The sequence below is a fragment of the Amblyomma americanum genome, chromosome 1 (genome assembly GCF_052857255.1).
Source record: "Amblyomma americanum isolate KBUSLIRL-KWMA chromosome 1, ASM5285725v1, whole genome shotgun sequence".
NCBI classification, from domain to species: domain Eukaryota; kingdom Metazoa; phylum Arthropoda; class Arachnida; order Ixodida; family Ixodidae; genus Amblyomma; species Amblyomma americanum.
In genome coordinates, this window is record NC_135497.1 from 502,781,017 (window position 1) to 502,788,157 (window position 7,141).

Below are 7,141 nucleotides of genomic sequence, written 5' to 3' on the forward strand. Positions count from 1 at the left end.
GCCTGCTCGATATTGAATGTAAATCAAATCCAGCAAGCCAAGAGCCAGCTGGAAGCCACTGGTAGCGGCTGAGGCAACCTCTTAATACTCACCGCGAATCTTAGCCACTTTCTTGAGTGCATAGGCGCTGCAAAAAGCAAGAACCACGAAGGGCGAACGTGTGCGAAACCATAAAAAGTTTAATTGCATGAAGTACACATCACTGTTGTGCACGGCTTTAATTCATGAAGGTAAAGAATTCATAATGGCGATCATCTTTCACACTATCACTTGGTTTACTCTGTACAACTTTCAAGTGCGATTTTTTACACTGCACAAAAAGAATTCGACTTTGTTTGTTCAGAACATAGAAAGCCAGGCAGAACAACGTGAAGGAGCAGGCACACGCGAACGTGCCAGCCTAGTTTATATCTTGTCTGCAGCGGAATAGTGGGAGCAATTATGTTATATATACAGAGGAACCAAATAAAACAGCAAAAGGCCTTTGCAGATATGCTCGCACATTGCAAACTGTTATAGCAATGGAGGAATGCTGTTCGGCCAATCGAAAACAGTGGTAAAGCTGACATAGGAGAGCCCGCATGTTCAATATCCAACGTTTCTAAAAACTTTCGAGTCAACCGCTCTGTGCAGCTTCTGAATGAAAGCCAAGATGACCATTATTCTTTTCCTTTTGCTATGTAACTGATCTTTTAAACTAGTTTTACTGCCTGCTCTTTGCAAACACCTGAGTTGTCACAGGATAACTAAACAGCAGAAATCTCAAATTTTTTAATCCTGTAATGATGCTGCTTGCCAGAGAGATTGCACGAAGGAAATTCTCACTAGTCTGCACATTCAATAGCAAGCCCCTGTGGAGCGTAAAAATGTGTTTTAACTACGGCTCCTTAGCCCCTTTCTTTTTTAAAAATAGCGAAGTGGCGCCAACGTACAGAATTACTTCTTTGTTTCATTCATCGTTTTTTGTTCCTGAAGGCCTTACCTATTTCCTTTCCTGAGATTCCCGAGCAACTTTCCCGCTGTGAAAAAAGTACCACTGTGGACATGCACAGGCTCTGGTGGAATCTGGTCATTGAGTCTGGTCGCCTCCTTTGCGTTAAACATAAAAAGTAAGATAAACGTCGTATGGAGTTTAATTTCCTGAAGCTGCATGAGGGCGTCGTGTCATAGTGCAGCGGAGGGCTTCGGATTTGTTTGGATAAATTGTGGTTCAGCATGACGGCTGTGTGCGATGCAGCTATGGCCGGGTCCAGGTTAGCTTAAACTACCTCTGGTTATTTAAAGTGCAAAATGACTTGCACAGTACACGAGTGCTTATGTATTTCACCGCCAAGAAGGCGCTGGGACTCTTCTCGTAAAGTGGCTTTGACGGAGACTTTAGATCAAATACAAGAAGAGGTAGAGGGAGTCACTCTCTTCACAGGCCCTTCATACCCAAGTTTACATGAAAAGCCACGCTGTCAGATTAGACGCGGGATGTGCTCGTAACCTGAGCCTCCATCGAGACGTAATTTCCGGAGGTGTCACAAGAGGCAACAATAGCGCTAGCACTCGTGCAGCCCAAAGTGGGAAGAATTGTCACTGACTCGCAAGAGGCGTATAACAGCTACGGAAAGGGGTGGGTTTCTATTGCGGCAGTAGATATTCCCAAGAGTAAACGCGACGTACCGGAAAAGAAAGTTGAGTGGATATGGACACCGGCTCACTCTGGGCTGGAGGGTAAACTTGCCCACCAGTTCGCCCGAGAAATGGAACACCGGGTAGAAGAAGGTGAGTCACAGTCTATAATTAGCTTTAGGGACATTATGTACCTTTACAAGACGGAGACGCGACGTTACCCCGATTCTCACAAATCGCTTAGCAGAAACAGAAAGCGATCTAGAGGCAGACACAGGCAGGATCCTTACCCCACCCATACCTTCAAAACAAGACGTACCCGGAAAGGTACGAGAATGAATTAATTTATGCAAGACTCAGAAGGCACGTTATAGCACGTCATTGGAGTATGCGATTTCGTCAAGGCAATCCACCCATCTCTTATCTGCCCCACTACCCCGCCCCATCCCTCATCCTCCCTTAGCGAGCGATGGGACACATTGCGAATCAGCCCCACCCTGCTGGACCAGCTCGTCGTGATCTCCAGGGGTCAAGCGGCTAGGGAAGCATATAGGTCCCGTGAATAGTGAACCACTTCCATCAACGACATCTAAGAAGACGTCGAGCTCGGCTCAATGAGTGGACATGGGAGCAGCCTTCCCGGCACCATGGCTAACGCAACTCTGCTCTACGTTCCGCCGGTTATAATGGCCCTGGCAACGTCCTGCATGCTGGCCTCGCCATGCTTCGTGACTTACCCCGGTTTTTCACGGTGACTGGAAATGGAAAAACCATCACCTGCGTGCGCATCGTTGGAAGGACTACCTATCACCGGCACTTCTATCGCCTCGCCACACGTGTCGATCGGATCTGGGACGGAAGCCTGCGTGGCAGACTACTTAAGCAGGCCAAATCTCGACTGCAGTTTCAGTGGACATGGGAGCAGCCTTCCCGGCACCATGGCTAACGAAACTCTGCTCTACGCTCCGCAGGTTTGTACAAGCTATTCGCTTTATGCCTAAATATCGGACAACCGATTTCTCTTTCTGCTCCTATGTCCACATGTGCTGCTCGCAACCTTCAGTGAATGTGTTGATGTATCGCTTGTACTACTTTGCTCTTTAGACATTGAGACCAATCCCGGCCCACCCAAGCCGCGCCCAGTCATTTCAAAGTCAGAATCAATTGACGATCCTGAAACGTCTATATTAGCGATGCTTACAAGCATCAACGACCGGACCTTAGAATTAGCTAAAGATCAAACCCAGATCTGCGCAGACGTTAGGATCATTAAAGACAATCAAGCATCACTGAAAAGCAAAATATTAGATGTATTCAATCGCCTTGAAGTTCTTGAATCAAAAACTAACATTCTTAATACTATCCAGCCTGAGTTAGTTTCAATTCAGGACACTACTAGTCGTCTGACATCGCACCAGGCGGTAACTGCAGTCTCGTCTAGATAGCGTGGAAGACTAGTCGAGAAAGAATAATCTGATCCTGCATGGCATTCCTGATGAAAGCGAATCATGGAATGTGACTGAAATGAAAACGCTTGCTGCGTTGTCGGAAGTACTTGACGACGATTCCACACAACTAAGCATTGAACGTGCTCATCGTCTCGGCACTTTTTCACCCTCAAAAAATCGCCCTATTATCATCAAAGTTTCCTCTTTCAAAGTCAGAATGAAAGTGTTAGACCTCCGTACTAAACTAAGTGGCAAACAACTTTCCGTGTCTGAAGATTTTTCCCCCGCCACTCGTTTCGCCCGCAAAAAACTAAAAGAATTCGCGAAAAAACTACCGCGATCTCCCAAGTACCGCCTGCGATATAACAAGTGGGTTGTTAATCGCAAGTGCTACATCTTTAACGCTGATACCGATACCATTGAGGAGCTGCAAGTCCAATCTTTTGTCGAAAGCGAGCAGAGCCGTCCCGCTCCCCTTGAAGTAAGCAATATTTCGGAAAGCGATGAATATAACCCATAGCATTGAACGAGGGGAAGTGGTCTGGCTTTATCACCTCCTCGCACATCCGTTCTACTGTCCAACGCTAGAAGCATTCTTAATAAACGCGAATCGTTTCACTCCGCTGTCGACACGTGCGAGGCTGATACCATCGCAATAACAGAAACCTGGCTTCACACTAACGTACACGATAGTGAGATATTTGACGATTCATCCCGCTTTTCAGTTTACAGACGCGATCGCACTCAGCGACCAGGCGGTGGCGTCTTGCTTGCTATATCGAAAACAATACAGTCCTATCACATTCCTGTACAAACTAATCTAGAATTCATTTGGGCCTGCTAGAACTAAACCATCACAAATACGTTTTTGGTGCATGTTATCGACCTCCCAATTATCCTTCCACGTTCACATCTGAATTGCATGATGTGCTTGACCTTGTTGTTAAGCGGCACCCTGCAGCGCCCATTACTTTGTTAGGCGATTTTAACTTTCCTGAGCTGACATGGTCTTCGGAAATAACTCCTAAATCATCCCCATCGTCGCAAGGCAATGTGTTCTTGAACCTTTGTTCACTCTTTTCCCTCTCTCAGCTGGTATCCCAACCAACCCGTCTATCAGACACCACTGCTAACATACTAGAGTTAGTGTTGACATCCCATTCTGATCTCGTTTCAGACTTGACCTGCATGCCCGGCATAAGTGACCACTTCCTAGTCTCGTTTAATTTCTGCATTCCTTCCAATAACGCTGACAAGAAAGTCAAGCGCATCCGTGATTATAGCAGAGCTGACTTTCAGGCTGTCAACGAAGAACTATTTTCATTTCTCTATGCATTTTTAACAGATTTTGATAGCCGGGAGGCGCAGGTGAACTGGAACATTTTCGTTGCTAAGGTTAACGAACTAATGGAAAGATATATCCCCCTACGCACCATTACAAATCATAGAAATGCACTGTGGTACAACGCTCACATAAGAAGGCTTTGTAACAGGAGAAAACGCTTTGACCGAAACGCAAAAAAAAATGTAACTCCGTTTCTAAATGGGAAGCTTATCATGCGGCAAATAGCGTGTATGTATCGGCAATGAAAAACGCCAAAGATCATTTTCTACAGCACACACTGCCCAACATGCTCACAAATGATCCCCAAAAAATTTGGCGTGCCATTAAACCCAATAGAAATCATTCAATTAAATTGTTAGATGAAAACGGTTCAACTAATGCTGATACTGATTGCCATAAAATTTTAAATAAAACTTTTTGTCGCAATTTTGTTCTTTCTTCCAACGTCACGTTTCCTACAGTGGAGGACTGCCAATTCTCAATCATGGATGCAATATCCATCGAGTCCCTAGGAATAGAAAAATTAATAGAAAATCTTAAGACCTATACAAGCCCTGGAAAAGATTTAATTAACGCGAAGTTCTTGGAGTACTAAACTTTATTCCTCAATCATCCTTTCCAAAATTTTCCAGCAGCCACTTGAGACGTCAGTGCTTCCAGCGGACTGGACGATCGGGAAAGTGGTTCCGTTGCACAAGTCAGGTAGTACTAATTCCCCTCTTAATTTCCGCCCAATATCACTAACCAGCATATCATGCAAAATTTTTGAGCACATCCTATACACTTAGTTACCTTTCTCGAATCTAACTCCTTCTTCACTGACGCTCAACACGGCTTTCGCAAATTATTCTCGTGCGAGACGCAGTTACTTACCTTCACGCACAAACTTCACGCTTTTCTGGATCGTCGTTCATGCGCGGACTGTATCTTTCTAGACTTCTCCCAGGCTTTCGAGAAGGTTAGTCACAAACTATTTCTTTTTAAACTTAGCAAGCTAAATCTTCTCCCAAATGCTTTAGCATGGTTAGAATATTTCCTTTGTAATAGAACACAGTTTGTAATGGCTAATAACATATGTTCTCCATTCACTTCCGTGAATTCTGGGGTTCCACAGGGGTCTGTCGTTGGGCCCCTTTTGTTCCTGATATTTATTAATGACCTTCCTATTTCCGTTTCCTCCCACATTCATTTATTTGCAGGCGACTGTGTAATATTTCGTGAAATTAACGACCCTAACGGCTCTCTTCTTTTGCAAAAAGACATTAATGGAATTCTTGAGTGGTGTAATACGTGGTCAATGGAACTAAACAAAACCAAATGTAAAGTACTACGTGTGTCACGCATTTCTATACACCCCACCTCTCATCATCTAGATAACATTGAACTAGAACAAGTGTCTTCATACCGGTATTTAGGCGTTCACATAGCAAGTCATCTAACTTTGTCTTTTCACATCAATTCAATGATTAACAACACCAACCGCGCCCTCGGCTACTTTCGCCGTAACTTTCTCTCTGCCCCCACTTCCTTGAAACTTCTCCTCTATAAATCTGTCGTCCGTAGTAAGTAGGAATATGCTGCCTCCATTTGGGATCCCTTCACGGTAAACTTGATCAGTTCCCTCGAATTAATTCAGAATAACTCGGCGCGTTACATCCTTCAGAACTATAACCGTACCGCTAGCATAACCTCTATGAAGAATACATTACAGTTACCATCTCTTGCTAGCCGTCGAGAGCACGCTCGCCTTTGTCTAATGCATAAAATAATGTATCATAACCCCAGACTGCACCGCGATCTTATACTTCCTCCATCATATGTTTCATCACGAGTTGATCATGCGCATAAAATCGGCATTCGTTTCTTTAAAACAAAATGCGCCGCTGAGTCTTTCCTTCCACGAACAGCAAAGGACTGGAACCACCTTCCCGGAAGTACAGCCTTCATAATCGACCATCAGCGTTTTTGTTCCGCCTTAGCTATCACTGTATAAATAGAAATCAAACGCCTTGTACTAAACCCCTGTATACAACCACTCCCCTCTTCAATGCCCTCGGGCCTTGAGGGTAGAATAAATGAAATGAAAGGAAATAAAGATGTTTCTCTCTCACTCTCTCTGCTATTGCTGGCAGAAAAAATAAAAAGGAAAGTGCAGGGGCCTGTCCACTTGCTCAGCTGAACCCCAACCATCGTTGACCACAAACGCTGCTCTCTTATCTTTCTCCTAATTTCAGCACGCGGCTGGCGTTTCGCTGTATATGCACCGTATGAATACGAGCGTGGGCCGAGACTGGTGCCACTTGAAGTCATCATTTGTGATGAAATTATGGACCTTCCGTTTGGCACAGAGAGTTTGGAACGATGTCAAAGAAACTAGCGCGAAACTGAGCACAGAGTTCTTAGTCGAGTTGAATTCTGGCTTGTGCGAGGGATTCGTAAAGACGACCCTTGGTCCTCGAAACCGTAATGAGGGGCGACCTTTCGATGGCCGTGGCGAGCCAACCGGTCGTTGCATAGGGATATTGGTGCCAAACGAATTGCCGTTTCGTGATGTACAAGTTGGTATCCGAATTTGTCGATAGCAAAGGAGTAAACTTATCTAAGGCTCTTTATTGGATTTCGCATTCGCGAATCAATTTAAGATATAGCCATATATACCAAGCCGTCGGTTGAGACAGTGTACCGGCGGCGCCGGTCCGAGTCTGACGATCCCAAAGACATTGCTGGACAT